The following is a 15,000-nucleotide window of genomic DNA, read 5'->3' on the forward strand; positions in this document are numbered from 1 at the left end:
CCAAATATTTTAGTCTTGGAAGCTATTAAGTATACAGCATTATAAGGAAATGACGTGAGCACTTAAAAATTATACATACATGCATACATACATACATAGGAAAATAATATATCAAAAAGCAAAATAGTTGATATAATTATGGATTACACACTGCAAAATGAAATATTAAACTGTCCGAATTCAGTAATCAATTATGACATTCTTCAAACAATCTGGAATCATTTGGAAATTGTGTAATATAGTTACATCACAACTCATAATCAGATGATAATGACTGCATATTTATTATAAAAAATATTATAATGACTGCATACATGATAAAAATTTGATAATGGCTGCATACTAATCATAAGGCAGTATAAAAATATACCATTTACAATAACAGCTTCTTTACTGACGCAGTCATTAGTTGTTGAACCTTTTATGTAAAATGTAACTTTAGTTTATTGCACATAAATAGACATCACCAGTAATTCCATAGCTAAAATTGTTATCATTGCTGAAAGGAGTAACAAGGGTTACAGCTTACCATTTCTACTAAATGCATTTATTTATCGCCGTTCGTAATCAACGAATGTAATTATTACGGTTTGTAACGAACGAATAAAACTGCCTTTATGACCAGCAATTGCCGTTATCCAATTTGTTTCATAATTTTAACGTATCATATCGCTACGCATTATTTTATTGCAATTCGAGGCGTTAATGTCTTTAAAGAGGAAGAGGGGATGTATTCTTTGTTGTTGTTGTTGTATCAGTTTTTGTTTATATATTACCTCAGTCATGTTCTGTATTTGGTGATTCTGCGATTTCATTTTTTTATAATATAATTTTTTACACTTTCCATATGGGATTTTGAATATGTGGTTACCAAATGCGGCGTTAATATAGACCATAAGACTTGTGTATAATAAATTTTCATTCTCTGTGGCGTTGAATTTTACATTATCCAGCATTGTTCTATTTCTATATAATATACGAAGCCTAAAGTATGCCAAAATCTGTGCTTAAATCACAAGCTGTCAACTCAGTATCCCTGTATTTGCCGTGTTGTAAGACAAAGGCCGTTAATTAAATAACTAGTCTCCCGGTTTATCCAGAATTATTATTATTATTATTGTCATTATTATTATTATTCAGAATATGAACCATCTCTGACTTGAAATTCAAGCTTCCAAAGGACTGTGTTCATTAGGAAGAAGCAAGACGAAGCAATGAAGAACTTCACAAGCTGGCAACTCAGTTTCCTCTAATTGCCATGTAGTACGACAAATACCGTTGAATTGTTATCCCGTTGGTATAGCCCGATCGCAACTTAAACATACAAAACAAGGTGCCAGCGTACTCCATGTATGTATAACACCCAATATTTCACACCGCTTCCATCACTATAACCCTCGTCTTCCAGGATCTCGTTGTCTCGGTCACCTTTCCAAAAATATATAAGAAGCTTTCTCTGCTTCGACGTAAGAAGGACCTTACGAGAGGTTTATGGTTCCCCCGGTTTTATTCACTCGAGGGTTTGTTTTATCGGAATTTTAATGTAATGGGAGGTGTTGGGGCGATCTCTCTCTCTCTCTCTCTCTCTCTCTCTCTCTCTCTCTCTCTCTCTCTTAATTCATCAGGTAATTGTGCTGGTAGTGTTGATTGTTATTGTCATCACTTCGTGCCTTTAATTTCAAAGTACATTCATTCCCTGACCCGTTTATTTCATTATCTTTATGATATTGACAGTTTTTTTGTTTGTTTTTTACAGTCATTCCCCAACGGGGTTGTACTAAACCCTTGGGAGTCACGGTCTAGGAAAGATTAACGTGACTTATTAACCTGTTTTTTTTTTTTTTTTAAAGCTGGCCATATGCCAGCACGGGCTCTCTTCGCTCATAGAGCAGCCCGTAATATTTTTTCCTGTGACTTATTTCCGTGCCATTTTTGGCTGTGATTTTTTTTCTTTTTACCTGGATTCGTTCAGACATACTGTAGTCTATGATCGTCTCAATAAAATGCGTAGGTAATATGAGGTTGCTGGATAAAAGTCATAAGGAAAATTAACTTCTTCCTATATAATACCACTTATCCCTAACGTCCTAATTCTCTTTGTGGGACTGCAAGGGCGTCTAAAGGCGGAATTATCTCCCCCTACTTTCGATAAGAGGCTCTTGAATGATTGAATGATTTGCCACCCACCTCCCAACCCCCCACCCCTCCCCCGTACTGCATTCCCGTCAAGATTAGTCTGAACCCAGATCTTGATTCCTTAATCCTCCAACCCCACACTCCCCAGCCATTCCCCCACCCGCTCTCCTCCCAACCCCCTCTCTCCCTTGCAAGACCTGACCTCACCGCAGCTTGCTGTCTGAGAGTGAATATAAATGGACGCTTGTGGACTGGAGTCCCCATTGCAGAAGAATTAACTTGACGGAAACGGCTGTAGAACTTGTCGGCCATTGTGATGGATATCCCCCCTGTAATTCCGAGTAACCGATGAGTATTATATCGTGCTCATTTGCATAATTCGGAAAGATCCTGTCCTCTCTCCTGTGGGGTGGGCCATCCTCTAATGGTATGCTTACAGTACAGTTGGAAGCCTGGTGGGGACATTTTTTTTTTTTACTTTTAAGAATTTTTATTATTATTATCAGAGTAGTTTCATTTTGGACGGTTGATTGATATTTCTGTTATTTCTGGCACTGCAATGTGGTTATCCATGTTGGTATAGCTTTCTGAAGAGAGGTTATGCTTATTATTATTATTATTATTATTATTATTATTATTATTATTATATTATTATTTATTATTGTTTATCACAGTCCTCCAATTCGACTGGGGGGTGGTATTTATAGTGTGGGTTTCGGTTGCATCCTGCCTCCTTAGGAGTTCCATCACTTTTTCTTACTATGTGCGCCGTTTCTAGGATCACACTCTTCTGCATGAGTCCTGGAGCTACTACAGCCTCTAGTTTTTCCAGATTCCTTTTCAAGAATCTTGGATCGTGCCTAGTGTTCCTATGATTATGGGTACGATTTCCACTGGCATATCCCATATTCTTCTTATTTCTATTTTCAGGTCTTGATACTTATCCATTTTTTCCCTCTCTTTTCTCTTCAACTCTGGTGTCCCATGGTATTGCGACATCAATGAGTGATACTTTCTTCTTGATTTTGTCAATCAGCGTCACGTCTGGTCTATTTGCACGTATTCACACTATCTGTTCGATACCATAGTCCCAGAGGATCGTTGCCTGAACGTTTTCTATCCTTCAGGTTGGTGTTCGTACCACTTATTACTGCAAGGTAGCTGATGTTTCTTGCACAGGCTCCAGTGGAGGGCTTTTGCCACTGAATCATGCCTCTTTTTGTACTGGTTCTGTGCAAGTGCCGGACATTCGCTTGCTATGTGGTTTATGGTTTCATTTTTTATAATGCACTTCCTATATATGGGGGAGATGTTATTTCCATCTATCGTTCTTAAAACATATCTGGTTCTTAGGGCCTGATCTTGTGCCACTGTTATCATACCTTCAGTTTCCTTCTTGAGCTCTCCCCTCTGTAACCATTGCCATGTGACATCGCTGGCCAGTTCTTTAGTCTGTCTCATGTATTGTCCGTGCATTGGTTTGTTGTGCCAGTCCTTTGTTCTGTTTGTCATTCTCCTGTCTCTGTATTTCTGGGTCTTCGTCTATTTTTTTATCAGTCCTTCTTCCCATGCACTCTTTGTTTAGCCACTCGTCGTCACTGGTTTTCAAGATATTTCCCCAGTGCTGTGTTCTCGAAGTTGATGCAGTCCTCTATACTCTGTAGTCCTCTCCCTCCTTCCTTTTGTGTTATGTATAATCTGTCCGTATATGCTCTTGGGTGTAGTGCTTTGTGTATTGTCATATGTTTCCTGGTTTTCTGGTCTATGTTGCGGAGTTCTGCCTTCGTCCATTCCAATTCCTGTGCTGTATCTGATTACTGTACTGCCCATGTGTTTATGGCTTTTATCATATTTCCCGCGTTGAATTTTGACTTGAGTATCGCCTTGAGTCTCTGCATATATTCTTTCCTGACCGTGTCCTTCATCTCTTGGTGTTTTTATATTCCCCCTCCTTCCAGTATTCCTAGGTATTTGTATCCCGTCTCATCCGTGTTTGACGTTGCTCCCATCTGGTAGCTTTATCCCTTCAGTTCTTGTTACTTTGCCTTTTGTATGTTGACTAAGGCATTATTACTATTATTATTATTATTATTATTATTATTATTATTATTATTATTATTGTTGTTGTTGTTGTTGTTGTTGTTGTTGTTGTTGTTGTTAATATTATTATTATTATAAATAATATTAATGCTGAAAGTGGTATTTTATTTAGAACTGGATTTATTAAAACTGTTATTATCAGAATACTTGTATATGGAAAGGCGTGTCCTCTGGTCCAGGTCAGCAGGGGTCGTCGTCGGTGTTGGTATCATTCCATAAGAGAGGTCAATGTCACCCGGATACACTACTCGAGCGCGTCGCTCGGCTGAATCCCTGCAACCATCGACGAGAGATCTCAGACTTCGCCCCAGACCCAGCTCGACCAATAACTCATCTCTAGGATTCGAGCCGATCGGCATGCAGACACCATCTCTTCACTTCTACTGCTGACCAGCCATGAAGATGACCTACGAGAAGGTTTGAAACGTCGCGATAAGCCAGAGCTGCACCAGCAATAATACCAGCTGAAATCCAGAGATGATCCCGGCCGTGACATTGACTCTCTTATGGAATGATACCAACACCGACGACGACCCCTGCTTGACCTGGACCAGAGGAACGCCTTTCCATACACAAGTATTCTGATAATAACAGTTTTAATAATCTTGTTCTAAATAAAATACCACTTTCAGCATTATCCCCAATATGAATATTGGCTAATTGTTGCAAAGTATCGCTGAGCCACAAAAGAGAGTAATAAGAAAAATTTAGGAAAGGTAATATATAAGATTAATTCACTGAATCCTGCCATTTTATTCAACATTATTATTATTATTATTATTATTATTCTTATTATTATTATTATTATTATTATTATTATTGCTAAGAAATTCACAATCGAGTAAAAACCAGTTTTTTGTCATAAAACATTTTACGCATTATGTAGATCAAATCGACAAATTCAGCTTCTATGAGAAACACCAGTATTTTTTTTAAGGTATTATACTGGAGAAATCTTTGGTGGTTCCAGGCACCAGCTGAGCGGTTTTCCACAACATCCCTGGAAAGAAGGGGCGAAGGATTCCTTTTATAATTATTGGCGAGGGTTTTTTGGCTGTGGCACCATTCCCAATTTCAGGATTTGGAAGTTTACTTTGGTATCTTTTTTTCTGCAGTATAGTACATCTTTTATTAACTATTATTTCTATTATTATTATTATATTTCATTATCATTATTATTATTATTTATTATATCATTATCATTATTATTATTATTATTATTATTATATCTTCTCCATTTCTGTAGAATTGGAAGTTTTTACATCTTTTTGTATATATAGTAAATTTTTTTTTATATTTTTTACATCTTTTTTTTTATTTCTCTCTCTCTCTCTCTCGTTCTTTCTCTCTCTCTCTCTCTCTCTCTCTCTCTCTCTCTCTCTCTCTCTCTCTCTCTTCATCGTTATTGCATTTAATCTCTCTCTCTCTCTCTCTCTCTTCATCTTATTGCATTTAATCTCTCTCTCTCATCGTTATACCATTTAACCTTTAACATCTCTCTCTCTCTCTGTCTGTCTCTCTCTCTCATCTTTATTACGCACAATCTTTAACATCCTTCGCTCTCTATCTCTCTCTCATCGTTATTAAATCTAATCTCTCTCTCTTTCTCTCTCTCTCTCTACATCGTTATGACATTTAATCTCTAAAATCAATTCACGACAGGTAGGCGTTTTTTTCATTTTTGGTTCCTTTTCTTTCTTTCTGTCGCCCAGTTGCATTTGCATCGAAGGCCTCCAACCCAGTTTCATCTCCCTCGAATATTCATAACAAACGAATCAAACACAGAGGCTCGATCACGATAATTACCAGCTTTTTGCGTTTTCGCTCTCTTCCTCTGCTTTCCAACGTTTCTGGCGGGAATGGCTGACCAAATAGCAGAAGAGGAATAGTATGAGGTTTTGGAAAGCTGTTTATATATGTTTCTCTATTTAATACCCCGGGTGGGGCTGGTGTAGTAGGAGATCGGAGGGTAGGGGAGACGTTACACATCCACCCTCCTCATCCAAACCTGTTTGTCCGCCATACACACACACACACACACACACACATATATATATATATATATATAATATATGTGTTAATTATATATATATATATATATATACATATATATATATATATATATATATATATATATATATATATATATATATATATATATACATAGAGAGAGAGAGAGAGAGACAGAGAGAGAGAGAGAGAGACAGAGAGAAATAGAAGTGGGTGTCTGGCTACAGTTCTGTGTTTCCTGTAATACGGTTGCAGAAGTATATGAAACAAATCTCATTAAAACAGCATTTAAGCATGGTCCTTAAATGCTCTTGTTCTTGCAAGTTCATAACCGCCTAGATAAAGCCCTTAATCCAATTCTCACTTTTCTTTGGATTTCATTTCGTTTCTCTCTTGTTTCCTTTCCACCATTAATATCTTTTTTTCTGTAACTCTAATTTTCGTGCTTTGCCATTTTACTCTTTTCTGCAACTTTCATCACATCTCTTCTCGCGTGCTTTCACCTCATTTTCCGTTCTTTATCTTTATTTATTATTATTATTATTATTATTATTATTATTATTATTATTATTTTATTATTATTATTATTATTATTATTATTATTATTATTATTCTTTCATACATTTCTCGCCGGAGTGCTTTCCTCTATTATCCAGGCGTGTTTTATGATAATTCTCTCTCTCTCTCTCTCTCTCTCTCTCTCTCTCTCTCTCTCTCTCTCTCTCTCTCCCGGTGTTTATTTACTACTTCCGTCATTGTTATTCTCGGACTCTCTCTCTCTCTCTCATTCGTTAGCATTTGAAAAACCTTTCGCTATATCTTCGGGGGAAAGTGGGAACATATTATACACACATACGCATTAAATATACACACAAGCGTTTACGTGTATTTATACAGACACTTGATACATTCATACACACACACACACACAGACACACACACACGTCAAGCGTATTCTCATTGCCAAGGTGTTGCTCTAGAGATATATTCAATACAACTGTCATTAAAGCATTCACAATTGAACTGCTGAATAGTGAATGAACTTATCTATGTTACATACACTTTTCCATCCTTTATTCTATATTTGTTTTTCATTGACCTGTCATTCCCTATTCACCTGACCTATCCTTATTGGTAAGACAGGTCACGGTTTTTTTCATGCTACATCCTTGCTGTCTTAACTGCTTACCTCATCAATTTGTGACCCTGTGAAAGATTCCATTTTTTATAGCTAAATTAGTGTTATCCCTTATTCTAATAAGCCTGTAACAAACCTCCTCATTGGCAAAGAATCGTTCCTTGAATACTGACAACTCGATATCAACTTAGTTCAGTTGATTTTTTGTGGTGATTATTTTAATCCTTACAGTCCAGCAGAAGTTACCTCTAGTCCAGCCCTTACCTCTCTCTCTCTCTCTCTCTCTCTCTCTCTCTCTCTCTCTCTCTCTCTCTCTCTCTCTCGTTGCAACTCTGTTCAACACATTGCATATCCTACCCAATTTCTTTTTCCCTAAATACGCTAGACTGTGAATATTGCTTTTTAGACATTCAGGTTTTTCCAGCAATCACGTATTTCTCAAAATCCATAAATTCATAGATTTAGAAATTGGCTACAAGCACAGATGTTTAATTTCTTTCGCGAAATGTTAGAGAAATAGAGGTTTACGAATTAAAGTTTTTGCTGCTTGTAAAAATAAGATAGGATAAAGAATAACCATTATTATTATTATTATTATTATTATTATTATTATTATTATTATTATTATTATTATTATTATTATTATTGAACCAAGAACTCCTTGTAAAGAGGCTATAATATTGAGTACAAGTCACATGAGCGTTAATCCTATACATAAGTATTTTTAACACTACTGTGGATAATTCTCATTATTATTATTGTTTATTGTTATTGTTATTGTTATTGTTATTGTTTATTGTTATTGGTTATTGTTATTGTTATTGTTATTGGTTATTTGTTTATTGTTATTGTTTTGTTATTGTTATTTGTTATTGTTATTGTTATTGTTATTTTGTTTATTGTTTTATTGTTTATTGTTATTGTTATTGTTATTGTTATTGTTGTTGTTGTTGTTGTTGTTGTTGTTGTTGTTGTTGTTGTTGTTGTTTGTTTGTTATATGATAAGGCTTAGATAATGAAGAATTCGCATTATTGATTTTTTTTAACTGAAAGTGATCTAGAGTCGAAATTTTTACGAAAAATACAAACTGCAAATAAATTCATGATTTTTCTCTCTCTCTTTCTACGCGAGATGTGACGAATAAGGGCAACGCCCTCCTTCCCGCCACCTAACCCCCCCCCCCCCCCCAAACCCCCCCCCCCCCCCCCCCCCCCCCCCAAAGCTCCCCCCCCACCCCACCCCCACCCCCACCTGCCCCAAAAACCTGATAGGAACCTGATAGAAACGGAACAAATTTATCAGAAATGCAAGGAAATGGAATTCAAACAAAAGGGGAATTTGTGCAAATGGGAATACACATCCTCTAAATAAATATTCCCGGTCGCTGGGTTTTAGCAGAAGAATCTTTTTTTTTTTTTTTTTTTTTTTTTTTTTTTTCTTTTTTTTTTTTTTTTTTTTTTTTTTTTAAAGATTAGAAGGGCAGGACAGGAATTCCATCAAAAAAGATTTTAATCTTTGGTATTTCTTTTCATTTTCTGGACATTCTTGTGAACATTGCTTTTATTTCTCTTTCTGAGAAGAGAGAGAGAGAGAGAGAGAGAGAGAGAGAGAGAGAGAGAGAGAGAGTCCAACAGCATGATTGGTTAGTATTATTTGATAGCACGAATCTTGGAATAATTATTTCCCTTCGGTTATCACATTATATGGAAACATTAATTCCGAGGTAGAGCGAATTAGATATTACATGGACATTTGTAGCTTAATGCGTATATATATATGTATATATATATATTATATATATATTATAGACATATATATATATAGTACTGGTAATCTTCTTAGGCACGAAGATATAGTAATTCAGTTGTATTCCACATAGGAAAATGAAAAAAGGTATATCTCAGAAAATGCCCAACAGTTTCGTCCTCCAATGGACCTCTTCTTGGAGCGTTTATTAAGGAAAGAGATAAAGTTTACAGTGCATGCGGCCAAGAAAGGCCTAAAATGTTTTTAAACATACAGTTACCAAAAACTAGCAGTTTGAGCTATAAACTAATCAGCAGTAAAATAACAATAAAAACAAGAATAGCAGTTGAGCAAATGAAAAATACCAAAATATCTAACGAGGTAATACATCCATTTGAAACAGCATAACATACAGCACATATTAACAAGCCTATACTATATGATAGTTAATGGATAACATTATCCAATTTGTACTGACGTTTCATGACATGTAAGATAAAAGGATCTAATTTATACAAACCAGGCGATAAATTAAAATTTTTTTTTCCTTTGCTGTGAACAATGCAAGCTGTCTCTATCAAATTTCTTTCAATAAAACCTGTGCTCCTTAAACAAAATCTTTGACCCGAGCCAGTCAATCGGTGCAGCATTACATAAACTACTATGAACACATAAAGCATTGCTCGTATTATTTGTTCGTATATTATATTTATGATTTAAAATGCGTTTTTCGAGTGTCTTCCCAGATTGTCCTATATAAAAACTACCGCACTTGCATGGGATCTTATATATGACTCCTTCATTGTTCTCCGGACTATTATGGAATTAAAGTTTTTCCAATGGTGCTAGGATATGAAAAAGTTGTACTAAAACCAGTAACTTTAGGGGGTAGACTATAGATTCTAATGTGGGATGGTATGGGAAAACATATAAAATCCAGTTTTTCTGTTTTTCTCCTCATATGAATAAAATGTTTTTCGTGCTAACTTTAGACTGTAATCAATATCTTCCAATTTAAAATTATTTTCAATACCAACTTGATATATAAATTCTAGTTCCTCATTGATAAATTCCGGACTGCAGATATTAAGAGCTCTAAGAAACATTGATCTTAATGCTGAGAGTTATACTTCTACTTTGTGTGAGGAGTAATTGCTAATAATAAGATTGTTATTAGTAGGTTTTCTGTATATTTTAAACTTGTAGCTAGAACTTACAACTGACCTCACAACTGTAACATCCAAAAAATGAGATAACACCATTGTCTTCCTTCGTCAACCGTAAAAAAGTTATAGAGGGAACTGAATTATTGAGGTCTCTTAAAATCTTCTGAATGTCAATAGAAGTTTTCAGTACCGCAAATACATCGTCAACATATCTAACCCAGAAAACAATATCTGCCATAATTGAATTAGCTATTCTAGATTCATAAAATTCCAATCTCTCACACCATCGAAGGAATTCTCCATTCAATATGCGATCATTATTATTCATCACTTTCCCATCACAAAGCTTTCTTTTATTTCCTTTCTGTCGTCTCGTGGGAAACCAACCCCCCCCCACCCCCCCCCCACCCCCCCCCCCCCCCAATCACGACAGCTGATTCATGGCCTCATAAATCCGGGATGGTTCCTGGTTTCCCGAAAATGAGGTGCTGGCCCCCACTCATATTAACTTTCCGACAGATCGGAATTATGCTGATTGGAAAATGCGAAGGGAAAGTCCTAGTTTAGCCTGATTGTGAAGTTTTCTCCCAAGTCCTCCGTCAGTTCCTAAATTAGTCAATACTATTATCTATGTAGACTAATATATAAAGAATGTGAAATATTACTAAAGTAATTTCAGTGCAATGAATATATTACTTCTGGCATAATCATTAACACAATATCCCAATCTATTAAATTATCTGTTAGATATATACCTCAAAGGAAACTCGGAAGTGGGGAATTTGCGAAATACTCCTCTTCTCCTCTCTCTCTCTCTCTCACACACCACACACAAACACATTTCATCTGAGTAACTCACTACATATGACAGTTGATGCATATAGTATAGCATGGAAAACAGAACACTTTCTATTTAACGAAAGGGAAAATCAAATCATTCTTGGTGGCTTCGGTTGGCTGATATTGCGTTAATGGATTCTCGTCAGAAAGGAAAAAAATAATTGGGGAGAAAAAACGTGCAAGTGGAAAGGCAAAAAAACAAAAAAAAAAACAAACAAACAAACAAGGGAAAAAACTAAAGTTTTAGTAGAATTGGTTTTTAACGTTTTTTACCCGCTTTTTTATTCTATGCAGAGACACGTGCGGAATTTTATTGCATTTTTTTTTGTAATGACAAGTAAAAGCAATATAAAAAAAGTTTTGGAATAGAAAATAATCGAACGGTAAAAGCAATCGATAACAATATTACTCCCCCATAAGTACGCGCAAATAACATACGTACAGAGCACCTCACGCGATGCACTGTAGACATTGCTTAACATTGCTTCATTAAGGTTCTTTGCAGCGTCCCTTGGGCCCCTAGTTGCAGTCCCTATGATTCCTTTTACTGTAGCTCCGTTGTTAATATTCCCCTTTCTTCTATCGTACTCTCCACCCTCTCCTAATAATAGTTTCATAGTTGTTTAAGGACTCTCTGATATCTCAGAGACAATGTTACGGTGTCGAAATATCCTGGAAAGGGTCGACACAGTGTTACGGCCTCTGAGAGAGGTCCGCTTCAGGTTCGATATGAAATAATACAAAAAAAAAATATATCAACACAAACACTTGAAACTGGGGATACGAATATAGAAAGAAACACTAACACAACAAAGGTTTATTTGCAAGCTTACTAACAAAGGTAAATGCAGAATGGTATCTCCTATTTACATAAAAAGATAGAATCTTACCCTGCATGAACTGGGGGAACAGTGAGGCAATTCAAATACTTGCTAATCGATTTGGCAATTCGACGCGCTGGCTTCATAAATGTAGATCGGCGATTGCGGACGTCCTCTTGACTCCGTATTGCAGAAACTAATCTTCTTGTAAGGCAGGAATTCCCCCAACACCTGTAACCGGACCTTTTCTTCTCTGAAGTCTGCTCGACGTCGAGATAACACGGTAGACTACACCTGAAGACGACTAGACCAATATCCAACCAACTCTCGAACAACTCTTCTTTTGATTGATACTTCGTCGGTTTCTTCGTCTCTAGTCTCTCTCTGACGATCACTGCGCGATCTCTCACTGATATCTGATCTGTGGCTCTTACTAACTGGTGATCTCTCTCTTTTACGATCTCTTTCTCTTACGATCACTGCTCTCCAAAGCTCGATCGTCGTATTTATACGGCACTCTGGGGGCGGAGCCTACGGCGAACGCCACCGACTCCAGGGATTTCTAGAACTTCTTAGATGAATCTAGACGAGGTATTGCATCAGAAATCGCGGCGTTTCTCACGTCCCGACGAGATCCACAACACTCCTGCCGATTCTAGAACCATCATGATAACAGGCACCTCCAACACATTGCGCTAACGCCTCCTTGCTGCCGAACTTCTCGAAAATGCGTTCTCCTCTCCTTTATCTTTCTTTGCTATGAAGCAATTACCATCACAATAGTGCAATTCAGTTTCTGTTTCAGCGCTGATTGACCTCGTGGGTTCCAGTGCTTGACCTTTGGTCTAAATTTTATAGCCCATTTCATTCCGCAGAAGAATATAAAGGATTGGATTAGCGCATTCACGTAACAGCAGAATAAATCTGTCTCATATTTATCCTTGAAAATTCTTTTGAAATTCCCTTTTGTCATGGCAGTCATTATGCCCGTAAAGGGAGTTTTCAGTCATTTATAAGAATAATCTGCATATTCCCAGACTTAATTAAAAATGGATCATATACACAATTATGTGTACTCCTAATGACGGCCCTAATATATGCTGGTCCGCTGGTATGGTGGGTAGCGTCGTGACATGCAGCTCGGATGTCGCGGGGTCGCCGCCCCAAAACCCCCGCCACCCCCCGGCCGATGAGAAAATCACTGGCTCTGTATCATGGTCAGTTACTGCCGCAGTGTGGGCTCTGCTGCAGGAGGTTGACACTGACATTCTTTGCTTGTTCCATGTGAATGGGTTCCAGCTACTGGAATGATGATGATAAAGTAAATATTAATATGAACATTACGTACTAAAACCATGATTGTATTTTCCGATGCTTACTAAAACATTCAGAAGGTCTTTTTCTGATACCGGGAGACGCTTTCACTTGGTCATAACCTCAACTTTTTTTTTTTTTTTTTTTAATTCCTTGAATTCCTCTTTCAATCTTCGTGCAGGTCGACTTTCCAGTTTCCTTTTCCAGTTCCCTGTAGCTTCGTCTAATGAAGATGCATCTGACTGGGGATGTTTCGTGATTGAATTCCAGCAATTCCAGCGACTACGGCCTTTCATCGCTATATCCAGTGGTTACGAATAGTGGTAGCGCCTCAGTGGCGTGGTCGGTATGATCTTGGCCTGCCACCTTCTCGGTGGGGGTGAGTTCGATTCTCGGGTTATTCCCATGATGGGGTAGAGATATGTGTATTTATGGTGATAGAAGTTCACTCTAAACGTGGTTTGGAAGTCACGTAAAACCCGTTGGTCCCGTTGCTGGATAACCATTTGGTTCCATGCAAAGGACAAACAAGCAAACAAACAAACAAACAAATAAATGAATGGTGGTGAATTAATTACGCAAATATTAAGCTTTCAAGGTTAAAGACGCTTCGGATGCTGTATATTGAAAGTGTATCCCTAAAAATTTATGAAAATTGATGATAACCCAATCGTTATATTGCATATGGGACTTTCTTAATCTGATATTGAATGGCTAATCAATAGAAAAAAATGACGAGAATTGACAGTAATAATTCTAAGTTACGAAAAAAGTGCTTATATTGCATATAGGACGTTATCAATTTGATATTGAATGGCTAATCAAGAGACAAAAAATTATGAAAATTTATAATAATAATTTTAAGTTATGAGAAAAATTAAATTCCTGAGATATAAGTCATCCATTTATAAGTATGGATTTTGCAGCGGCAAAACAGGTGTCCTTTATCTCGACTATTTCGAGGGTATCGAACATCCTTCCCAGAGCCAATATCCTATTCCATTCAGGCGCAACTTCCTGTCCTTCAGTGGCAGACATTAGCATATTATCAAGGCCTGAGTAAGGCGCCGGGTATGTTTGTTTGTATGGTGTTTTTACGTTGCATGGAACCAGTGGTTATTCAGCAACGGGACCAACGGCTTTACGTGACTTCCGAACCACGTCGAGAGTGAACTTCTATCACCAGAAATACACATCTCTCACTCCTCAATTTCCGGAATGACCGAGAATCGAACCCGCGACCACCGAGGTGAGAAGCAAACACCAAACCATCCACGCCACTGAAGGCGCGCCGGGTATGTGTTTACAGTGAAGCCTTTCCAGTTTTATTTCCATTAGACGGTTTCCAGTTGATGTTATTCACTTTCATTCAGTTACTGGGGTATTTTCATTTTCATTTTTTCGCGAATGAAGAAGGATATTTTGCTTTTTCCTGTCCACCATCCATAGTAAGATGAATTATACAGTGAAAGGATTTTCGATTTTTTTTTATAAGGACTTAAAATTATATATATATATATATATATATATTTATATATATATATATATATATATATATAATATATATATATATATATATATATATAGAGAGAGAGAGAGAGAGAGAGAGAGAGAGAGAGAGAGAGAGAGAGAGAGAGAGAGAGAGAGACTTCCCTTCTCCCTTTCCAAACCAAAAGGGATTAAAGTACCAAGCACATACTTCAGTACAGATTTAAACAGAGGCCCATA

The sequence above is a fragment of the Macrobrachium nipponense genome, chromosome 38 (assembly GCF_015104395.2).
Source record: "Macrobrachium nipponense isolate FS-2020 chromosome 38, ASM1510439v2, whole genome shotgun sequence".
In the NCBI taxonomy this organism is placed as follows: domain Eukaryota; kingdom Metazoa; phylum Arthropoda; class Malacostraca; order Decapoda; family Palaemonidae; genus Macrobrachium; species Macrobrachium nipponense.